This window comes from Bacillus rossius, chromosome 1 (genome assembly GCF_032445375.1).
Source record: "Bacillus rossius redtenbacheri isolate Brsri chromosome 1, Brsri_v3, whole genome shotgun sequence".
NCBI classification, from domain to species: Eukaryota; Metazoa; Arthropoda; class Insecta; order Phasmatodea; family Bacillidae; genus Bacillus; species Bacillus rossius.
The window spans coordinates 231,621,789-231,633,505 of NC_086330.1; the positions used below are offsets into that span (position 1 = coordinate 231,621,789).

General features: G+C 34.7%; 1 long non-coding RNA gene across 1 annotated transcript; it reads right to left on the reverse strand.

The window, feature by feature from the left end:
* Positions 1-225: 225 nt before the first annotated feature.
* On the reverse strand, positions 226-2,653 carry LOC134527353 (uncharacterized). Its single transcript, XR_010074169.1, has 3 exons — positions 2,154-2,653; positions 1,629-1,873; positions 226-404 (listed from the first exon to the last, which is right to left on the reverse strand). It is a non-coding gene; the product is annotated as an uncharacterized LOC134527353 (long non-coding RNA).
* Between the last annotated feature and the right edge of the window lie 9,064 nt (positions 2,654-11,717).

Genomic DNA, 11,717 nt, shown 5'->3' on the forward strand with positions numbered 1-11,717 from the left:
CAATTTTTTTATTCTCCTCTATTGAGACAAAATGCTCAGATTCTTCCTAACATCTTAACTGCAGTAGGTAGGCCTACACTCACCTGAATTAATAACACTTCTGCGAGAAGGACGAGAGTCTCTAGTGAACACAGAATCTGCTGAGTTGGACGGTGTGTTCACAGACCTTTGACACTCAGCCACTGGCACTTCAGCCACTTCCACATCTGGTGGAGATGTATACTTCTTGTGGGCTAGCTGGTTATTTGTGTCATATTCATCACTACTACTTTCGTCACTGCTGTATAAAATTCTTCTGTTTGGCCTTTTCTTCCTTTTCTGTGAGGATTCATTCTCATATTCAGTTGCAATGTCAGATTCAAATTCTGCATCTTTCAATTTTTCTCTGGCCTTTAATATGTCATCTGAAAATAAAACACTCATTTGTAAAACAGTTTTGTTTGTCACATAATTTTAACACTTTCACTGAAGATAATTTAAATATATATAGCCTACACACATACATACATACATACATACACACACTGGTTGCCGTCTTTATTACGAATACACCTTTACTTATTAGGTATGCAGTTCAGTTATAAGTCTACTAATTTACTGTTCTAACTAAAAAAAGTTTAAGGCTTACATACAATACTGCAAGGAAGGAACATAATAAAGTTTATAATTATATATTTTGAAATTATATAAATATTTTGGGCACTATCTACAAAGTTAAGTTTGGTTACATGTTGAATAATTAAGTCAGTAAAGGTTTCTACAATTATTTCTAAACACAAGCTAAGACTAACTTTGTGCAATTTTTTTTTACATTCAGTAGCCTATCTCTGATTTTCATAACCCTCACTATTACTAACAGTTTAGGAGAATTCAAGTTCACTTCAATGACATATACCTACATGATTGTGATTAAGTCATCAATATACAACTGAAGTATGCAATGGTGTAGGCACGGGGGGAAGGGGGCACGGGTAACATGTCCCCACCCCCAGAGACACAAAAGGTTGCCCTAAAACTTATTCGCCTGGAGCCTGCTTATACAATAACCGTTTCAAAACCTCTGCAAAACTACAAAAAATGGCCTTAAATAGCACCATTTAGCAAATAAATATCAAAATTTTTCCGGGGGAGCACCCCCAGACCCTTCGCTCTTAAAGTGAAGATGAATGAATTTGGAGGATGAGTACCTAGTTGACCACCTCCTAATTAAAATCCTGGCTACGCCACTGGAAGTATGTGTACGTATATACACTCGTGAATGTGTAAAAATATTACATAGGTAAACTGCACATACCCACCCTTTTACACAGCTAATAAATATGGGAATTATTCATGTCTATGTGATGTGCATGTCACACACTTATTAAAAAAAATTGTGGAGAATTCCTATGGTATGCGATATGTTTAACACCTCAGCCTTTACTTTAACTTAAACAGTTAAACTTAAAACAATTTTGTACTCATTTAACAACTCATGTTCAAATCTTGCGATTTACAAGAATATATCTATGTCTAAAGCCCAGCATAATTAATAATACAAAAAATAATAAACATGATATAAATGCAAAAATTACAAAGTAGAAGACAGCTTTAAGTAGGAACTTAAGTATATTTATATAAAATATTACCAGTAATGTAGAATTTTCTCTTCAAAGCACAAATTCTCCATTTTTCACAAGGACGCTGTCCGTCACTGAGACATTTATTGTACTCTTGAGAATGTTTAAAAGGTGGCCAAAAACACTCTTTCTTTCTTGGTGTTAGCCATTTAGAGTGGATAATTCCAACCCCTCCTCCACTATCAGTGTCAAACTCCACTACTTGATACATGAAGGATAAATAAAACTGCCTGATTTCACCAAGATAATTTAGCCTGCATGAAAACAAAAACTGTAAGTTACATGAAATCAATTTTCCGCTAACATTAACATATAACTACTTAATCCAATGTTGCTATTGTAATTTTTCTGATAAAAGTTTTTGTTAAGATACCTACGGTACCTACATATGTTTCAAACAAAAAAAAAAGATTTGGTTTTCATGTAATGTAGTCCATCACAAATGAAATAATTTGTTAAAAAAAAATTTACTTGTGGGTCAAATACTATTTAAGCTTGACACCTTCTGTGAAGTAGCAACCGAACAAAGCATACCCAATGCGAACTCTTACAGTAGATGTGACGGCGGCCAGGTTGGTTCTTGTTTAAGTTCACATTTCCTGTTTTTGATAAAATATTTCGCTCCTGAAAACATAAAATTGTATCTTGATCTGTTTTTGGCAAATTCCAAGTACGCATTTTGGTAGTACTCAAAAATGGCATCATAACAACAGGACAGCAAAGCATAATATAGTACGTAATTGACCAAACCCAACCTAACCCTTGCCTCGGAACATAGGTCTGTTTGGAACGTTTAAAATTTAATGTTAAATCAAAACCCCGTTAACAGTCAAAAATAGGAATTTAAAAAAAATTGAAGGGTTAATGTTAAATCAAAACCCCGTTAACAGTCAAAAATTGAAATTTAAAAAATCGAAGGGTTAGGTTAGGTCAGTCACAACAAGCTTGTTTTTATTGGAAACTTCTGATTTAGCAGCTGCGGTGGCGTTAATACGAAAGTACCCGTTTATGTATCACGTTAATAATATGTTCGTGTTGGCTACCTACACACTGACTAATTGTCATTCAATAAGATATATCATTGTGACAGTTTCACATAATGTTATGTGAATATTCACATAGGCTATGTAAGAAAAACATCCGTTCATGTAACATGTTACGAAAACATTATCTAACCCAATAGCTTTTGCATGATACGTTATACATGACTCTGTAACAAGTAACTGAGTACTCTCATCAGAATAGACAAAGTAACATATTTGCTATGTGCATACATTTGCATAACATCTTTGTTGTATTATATTTGGTTCTTGTGGTTATTTCTTTGATAGTTTATCTAATTGTACAGTGGAGCACATTTTTTAACAACGAATCTCTATTTTGAAATTAATAAGGGCATGCCGAGTGTTTTTATGTGACCACCAGCAAAAACTGTGTCTTAAACACTTGGTTAGAATTTTCAAGCAAAATAATTTAAATTCTCGCTATTTAATAACACATACCCTGCGATAGGCATGCAAAATATATCGGTATCTATAGGGTAGATTTCGTTCAACTTCAGCCACGTCTTCAGGTTATGGTAGGCTAACTAGTAAAACTCCCCTGGTTTCATAAAAGTTTATTAAAAACCGTAACTAAACCATACCAAACATTATTCTATATAACATGTCAAATCAATAATACAACTGCAAAATCATACCGTTGATTTTAAAGGTTTTAAAATGAAAAACTGAAACATTTTACGAAATCAGGTTTATGTGCTGTACCCCATTAAAAATATATTTTATAATTAAATCTTACCTTATAATGTATAAAGACAACAGAAATTCCTAATATATTGATAGCAAAATATATAATTTCTTCGTGTTAAATATTATAAACGAAAACGTGCGAGAAACCTGAAAGGCCGACCATAAAAACAGATACCATCATACTGGATACCATTACCAACCCTTATTTAATATATGATACCAACATGGCCAAAATAATAATGTAATTCAAGTTGTTCAGTTGCACAAGTAAAATAGCAATAATAAGGAAGACAAATACACATGCAATACACTGAAAACCGTTATGAGTTATTATTTAACAGTTTTAATGAAATTTATGACAAAAAATATTTTGTACTTGATTTCTATTTTAATAAAATTTATCCAAAAAATTTTTTTTATTAATGCAAAAGTAAAATCATAATCTGCATGAATAAACCAAAGAATAAACACGCGGTAATAAATTATGTCACGGTAGGTGCTATAAAAAAACACTACTGTCGGGCCAGCGGCGCACAACATAGTAGGGCCGACGGTGCTAATTCACTGCTGGGCCAGTAGCAAAACTTAAATGGAAAATAACAATCAGCGTCCCAACCGATAGCATTGTAGGGCCAACAGCTAAATTTAACTATAAAATAACCGTCGTAAGCCCAACGATAAAAAGGTAGGGCCAACAGAAAATTGTGGTTGGATATCCACCAAACCACACAGCCAACTGTTTGCCAACAGTGCCAACCATTTCCCAACATTGGCCCAACAAAGTGTGCTACTAGGGGTATAAGTTTTTTTTGTTGTTGTCTTTAATGGCCAGTCATTTTTTCTAAGTTTGATTTGTGTGCTTTTTTACTTGATACTTGCAATTTTCAATCATGTTTTCTGACATTATTTTTTTTTGTTTGTGTAGGATGCACCTGGTAAAGTCAAAGTAAATGTAAGTTCTTTGTTCTCATAATACTTTGTACTGTTTTGCATTTTCTGTACCTTCTGTGCTGTTTAATTGTTCGCCATATTTGTTTTAGTGTAGTCAAATTAATTTAACTCTCCAAATATTGTTTTTTTGTAATTGTATATTGTATTATTTTTCACAGATTTAAGAACCTATCGCTCAAAACATTTGTTATATAGTAACTGATATATATATATTTAACAGTTTAAAATGTTAGAGTTAAATTTGTGTGATAAAAACCAACATATATTAACTTATCCTACCTGATCAAATAATGTCTATCTGATTACATTTTTGGTATTGTTTATGTAATGTTTTGCTTAAATATTTACAAATGAAAAAATAACAGAATTTACATGTTTTGTCTTGTTAATGTTCCACCGCTTTTTAAAGTTTTCAGCATTTAGATTATTTACTCTGATTTCATTTAATAATGCAGATTAGGCCCCATCTGGGTAAGCAGTGTTTACCTTGTTAGTTAGTAAAATAGTAAGTGCTTGCAGTGAGTGTTCGGGACATAATGGGACTAACCTCAATTTAAAGGTGTACGCTATAAACCTCAACATGTTTGCATCTTTAGTTAGGGGCTCGGCCACTTCAATCAAGAATTTTTTTTTTTTTTAAATCTTTTGGGACACTGGCGACACATGCTTTCAAGCTTAGGAACTAAGATGGCCACCACTAGCAGACCAAAACCAGACACGACACTCTGCACACTACAGTATTGGTGGCTACTGCAAATAATGGCTGAGGAGAAAGGATTCAATCTGGATAAATTTGTGTGGGATGTATAGGACAGTTAAGAAGATGGATGTAAGACTGGATCCATTTTTGTCATTCTAAAATGTGTTAGAAGTGAGGTGCTCCCCCTACTAAGACTACAGATGAGAAGGAATTCTGACTGGATCTATTTTTGTTGGATTTCTAGGAGCAATGCAGAAGTGAATGTGTCCATTTGTGTCGATACTAAAATGTGCCAGTAGTGACTTGCTTCCCCTACTGGTCACATGAGAAATCGATTAAAACTGAGTCATGGTGGTGTCGAGCAAACCAATTTCATCCAACTAAGGAGAAATGCGAACTGGGTTCAGTTTGGTTTGAGTAAAAATTTTGGTTTATGATGACGAGAAACTTTGAAATTTAAAATATTAAATCGCGGTGGACGTCTGAATTGATAGTTTCGTCTTCTCTGTTTACTCCCATTACTTCGTCTACGAATTCAGTGGTCACTTCATTTGAAAGTTTTATTTATATTTAAAAAAAAAAATATTGAATTTTTACTACCATTAAAATTTTTGTCCCAAACCAATAACTATAAAAAACATTTTAATATTTAATTTACTCTAGATACATGGGTTTTTATCATCCTATTGATTTAATGTCAATATTTTTATTAACTGTATCAAAATCTGACTGTTTTTAAGAATATTTTCGATAGATTAAACAAAGTAATACATGAAAAGATATTTATACGTGAGTTATATATAACTTGCATGGTAACAGCACTCGAACATCATAATTTTTTTTCACATATAATTTTATTGTGTTGAACCATTATCACGCAAAACATAATTAGTCCAGTCATTTGGGAGTTTTACCTGGAAAATTTTCCAGGAGTTTTGAAAATTGGTATGCTTACAGATTTCGAAGTGCTCTTTTCGAATTTTCACTTTGACACCTCGTAACTTTGCCGCTCGCGCCGCCATTTTGGAAAAATGGCACCCAAAAACAGTTTTTTTTACAATATTTTCTTTCCAACTCATTTAGCAATAAAATAGCTATGTAATAAATTAAACTAGCGAAAATTTACTATAATTAATGTACTTACCTTTTTTTCTGTGAAACCAATGGTTTCAGCGTACGATTGCCGCAAAGTCTACTCTAACACGCATATTTCCGAAAAAAACTCATTTCCACACCACTAGGCATAATCCACGTAATGCACTTATTACAATTTTCAGTGCATCTCATTGGCTTCGTTATTATTGATGGGCCATTTTCCGCGGGTTAATCGTCTTCAGAACCGAGCGAAACGTCACCGATACAAATTTCCTCTACGTTATCCGCGATAGCGTTATCAGCTTCCGTAAAATCACCTTATTTATAGATTTTGTCATAGGTTCGCTCGAGAACAGTCTCCGTCTGTTTCTTTCTCTTCGTTGCTGTCTTGCAGTTGAACTTGCAAATTATCACAAGCGCCATTGAAATCCGTGCAAACAACAGAGCACTTTAGTCCAGCATTTCTGCATACACAGGCTCCTCGACATACTCTTTTACATTTGCAATAAATAAGTTTCGAAAAGGTTTCTGGAGCCGTGGGTTCCAGTGTAGTTACAGGTATTAGCTCATATCTGCTTTTTACCCATCCCCATCGCTCTGCACTTTGTTCAACTCCACACCACTGCTGGACCTGATGGTAGGTTCGGAACGAATGTTTTGTACTGCTGCTTCTGTCGGTGACAGAGATGCATTATTTAATTTATTTTTATATGCTTATTTTCCTGGTTTTAGAATGCATGTATTTAAACGCGTATATATAGCCATCAAAGGAATAAGAAGAACTACCTCACCAGAATTTCACTGGCATGTTGTGGATTAGGCCTCCTGGGGATACCACAAAAAATCCCCACTTAATCTACCTCATGGTGGGGTGGAAATGATTATTTTTCGCCAATACGCGTGTTGGAGTAGACTTTGCGGCAATAGATCGCTGAAAACATTCATTTCGCAGAAAAAAGTTAAGTACATAAATTTTGAAATTTTTCTCTAGTTCAATTTATTAAATAGCGGTTTTTATCGCTAAACGAATTGAAAAGGAAATATTGTCAAAAACTGTTTTTGGGCGCCATTTTTCCAAAATGGCGGCGCGAGCGGCAAAGTTACGAGGTGGCAAAGTGAAAATTCGAAAATAGCATGACGAAATATATTAGCATACCAATTTCACAAACTCCCGGAAAACTTTCTCGGTAAACCTCTTTTTGATCGCCATATGACTGGACTAAATATCGAGTCTACTTAAGTTGATTATAATTAACTTCGACGAAAACTTGGCTAGGCTAAAAATAAAAAATAAAAAATGAGTTTACAACAACCAGATTACAGAAATGTAATTTCCAAAAGTAGTTGCACTTTTCATTCCATGCGATAGGTACTGGTCCCTAAGTGCTCAACCACCACTGTTATCAAAATGTTCATAGATAAAACTGGCACCGCTATAAAAAAATAACACACCTACAGATGCGCACGTGTTTATAAGCTTTAATACTTTTCCATTAGCAGTCCTTTACCTAGAAGCGACGGCATTTTTTTTGGGGTAGTTGTACCATGGTGCGAACAGGTTGGTTGGGGGGAGGGAAAGAGGAAGAAGAAGCGTAGCGGCAGCGAGAGGCAAGAGAAAAAAAAGTAAAGCTATTTTTTTTTCCTCGTCGTTATTACGGAACATGCTCCGCAGATAAATGGGACATCATCTGGGGAAATGCAGGGTATATCGGACGGAAGTCTCACCCAGACAGCCGCCACAAGCCTGGCTGGTTGAAACACACACTCTCTCCCACTAGGGAAGACCACTCGGACAGCGGCCGGCATGATTCCGTATTCATGGCTTCATTCACGAAGGAGTAATTTCTCCAGAGACCCTGCTTTCTAATCAGCGGGATTAAACCAAGCCAGTCTTCACCGTGCGAGAAGCTGAAGCGACGGCACTGTCCCGTCCAGCTCGAAGCACTATCAATCATTAATATATCCTATTTATTTCTTTTTTTTTCGTCTAGAGCTGAAGCCAACTGATTAACTGGCCCACCTAGTAATGGTTGTAGTTGTATTTGTGTGGCGGGACTATCAATTCAAACTTATGTCGTTTAGTCCTCGGTTCGAACACAGTGAGAATAAAAACTAACCCCCACCACTAATGCCAAGGCAGATATTACGTCAGCCATAATGACGTAGTGATGGGCATCTTTGGATCCAACATTGTTGTCATCTGCTGGAGGCCACCATTTTGTCAGTCGTCTTGGCCGCCATCTAGTAATGCTGTATTTTTTGGCCAGAAAGACGAGAAATATCCCAAAACTCATAAAAAAATTACTTGTTTAAATAATTATTGATTCGATCAATTCGTGACTGCGGTTTGACACCAAGCAGTACAGAGTTAATTATTTATATTAATTATAGATTAAACAGTCTAAGGTTCAAATACATTAACAAATGACCATCAAATCACATGAAACAAAAAAAAACAGAGAAGTAGTTAGCACACATCAAGGGCCAGTCACTTATGCGTTAGTACCATGTGATCAATAAGCACTCAAGAACTTTTTTTTTAAATTTTTTCATTGCGTATAAAATAAACTTTCAATAAAGGTGAAGATAAAATTATGTACGTACGAATAGTCAAAGTATCTAAATTAAAGCTCGTTTACCACGACATTTTAAAAAAGTCCAAGGATATAGGAAGGCGCTGGCCGAACGAGGCACGTCTGCCAGCACCTGCAAATTGCATTAAACCCGCGCGCGAGAATTGCAAGCTAAAATAAGCGTCGGGTTTCAATCCAGCTGCTCTCTCGAAGGACGTGAAAACATATTTGAATTCATAACCCATTACATAAAACGTACTTGTTAGAATGGCTTCAAAGTACGAAAAACAGCCCGAGAAACTGCCAAAGTAACATTTTTGTAGTACATAAACCAGAGTCAAAAGCAGACAATATGCCACAAAAAAATACATCGCCACGAATAATAAGGAACATCCAATCTTCAAAGAGGCTAAGCTAATCAGAACCACGAGGTATAATTCGTCGAACATAATCAGCAGGTCATGTTCAATGTTAGGCGTATAGAAAATAAGTTTTCAAACCAAGAGGCTCTGTCGTGTACGAAATCATGCGCATAGGCCAAGCGTCTCAGAACAAAGAATTATGTTTCGACGATACTCTACAATCATTATAAACAAGCCATGTCAAATGTCAGGCATTTGGACCAGGCATCTCCAAGCCACGAGGTTAATCATAGCCTGGCTACAGTCTTGTCAATGCACATTAATAAAGGGATACATACGTATTTAAAAAAGGAAGCACATTAAAAAAGAACGCATGGAAGGACATTTAAAAAGGAAGCACATTTTTATGCCCAAACAAAAAAAAAAAGGGAAGCAGATTTGGAAGCAGAAACAAACTAAAAGGAAGCACATTTGGAAAGACTTTCAAAAAAAGGACATTAGGAAGCACATTCGACAAGAACGAAGCACATTAAATAAAGCAGATTTAGAAGCACATTAAAAAAATGAAGCATTTTTGGAAGCACATTCGAATAAAAGGAAGCACATTTGCAAGTACATTCAAAAAATGTAATCTCTATTTAGAGAAGTAAAAATTAGTTACAAATCAGTTTCCGAAAAATAAAACAATTATTTTGGAAATACCATACATAATTTATTTTCCGAATTGTATACAAATGCAGGTAAAACAAATAATTATTGTATTTAGCCAGCTTTCCTCGGTTCTTTTGAGTATGAAGGCTACTTCATTGGTGTGCGAATAGTTTCATGCCCTAAACGATGCCCACAGTAGTTTAACGCAAGCGACCAAAATGTTAGGATCTTTCCATAACTCATAATAAATCTATTCTGATATCGTCATCTTCCTGAAATGTGTGTTATTAACATTTTAAGATGGCTATCGTCCCAGTAATTATCGTAGGCTTCATTAGAATAATTTATTTTACCACGTCGTTTCCATAATTTTGGTCTCAGGGCTTCATCGCATTTTCCGATCTTGACCGCTTTAGGTGCTTCATCAGAGTGTTTGGTCTTGTCACCAGCTTCAGAGTCACGGTCACCATCATCGTAGAAGTCAGCATCTTCACCTGGATTAATGTAAGAATATGAAATCGTTGAATTGAAACTTCATCATCTACAACCTCATTTTGTAAGTGTCCATCATTTGTCCCAAGTATAGAAGATCTAAATTAAATATATTCTCGCTATTAATGGTAATGATACTTTCATCAGTCTTCCTTAAATCTTCAACTTACTTCAATTTAAGTTCTTTGTCGAGAACTATCAACATAATTACGTTCAAGACAAGGAAAATTATATTACTATATTATATAAAGCCGATTCCTCACGATTGGCAAGCCAACAAGCCATCAAGCCATAGTCCCATAAGAAAGACAATGCGCTAGAAGTAACTATTTTATACAACTTATAATAATAAGTACTATGCTTAATTCCCTACTTCAAAAAGAGCGATAAATCTGCTACGCGAAAGAAATTTTCTACTTGTGTAAAAATGTTGATGCTTGGGTTGCTAGTGTAGTCATATAAGGTATTGAATTGTTTTAGAATTATTTTGTGAGGATCATTTTTACTAATTTACTTATAAACTACAAATTATGAAATATAATGATTTTTGTTTTCATTTATTAATTGCGTCGTAATGTTATTTGTAAATATTTTACATAGGCTATATATATATAAATATAATATAAAATTTTAATGATTAACTTTTCATTAATTTACACTATTATAATGGCATAAGTTTTATAAAAAAATTTAAATAACTGAATTTGTAATTTGTTTAGATAATGTAATAAATGTAAATGTACTAAATTGATTTTGCAGTAAAGAATGTTCAATATTAAATAAAATAAAATTATTTAATTTGTATTTGGTTTCCATAATTATCTCAATCTATCCGTTATAGTACCTATATGCTCTCTCATATAACTTATGAATGCTATGATGAGTAATGGATACAAAACGATTTTAAACATGCTGCTTTTATGCTGTTGTAACGGTTGTTATATGGGAAACATAATTACAGTCAGTAAGGTTAATCGAAGTGACGGCTCATCATAACTTAGCGAAATGTGTTACGGTCAGGAATGAAGCACTTGTTGGTGAAGCGGTGAGGGGGAGTAATATTGAGTACGCCGATCCTCACTGTCAAGCAAGCTTAAATGAAGCGATGTTACAGTGCTGAATGTATCGTAATGCTGCTGACAAAACACTCCTTATAAGTTCAGCCCACTGGAAACACGGAGAATAAAGTTGGACTCACAATAATCCGTATGATCCGTCCGTCACCCATCCGTCCGTCAAACACGCGACCAGCAGCCAATCAGATTTCCCGGAAATTCCATCCTTCCGTCCATCAAAACCTTACCCAGCTTTAACTTTCGACGGACGTAAGGATGAAATAACCTCCGAAATCTTAGCACGAGACCATTTCTGGCAACCTATACTATCTTAAAAGGTTTTAAAGCATACTTATATATATCGCTGTTTCCATTAAAATTTATGAACTTATATTTAAACATTTATTAAGCTGAATATATTTTAATAAATATCTTAACGGAAATATATAATTTAATAATTTATTAAGT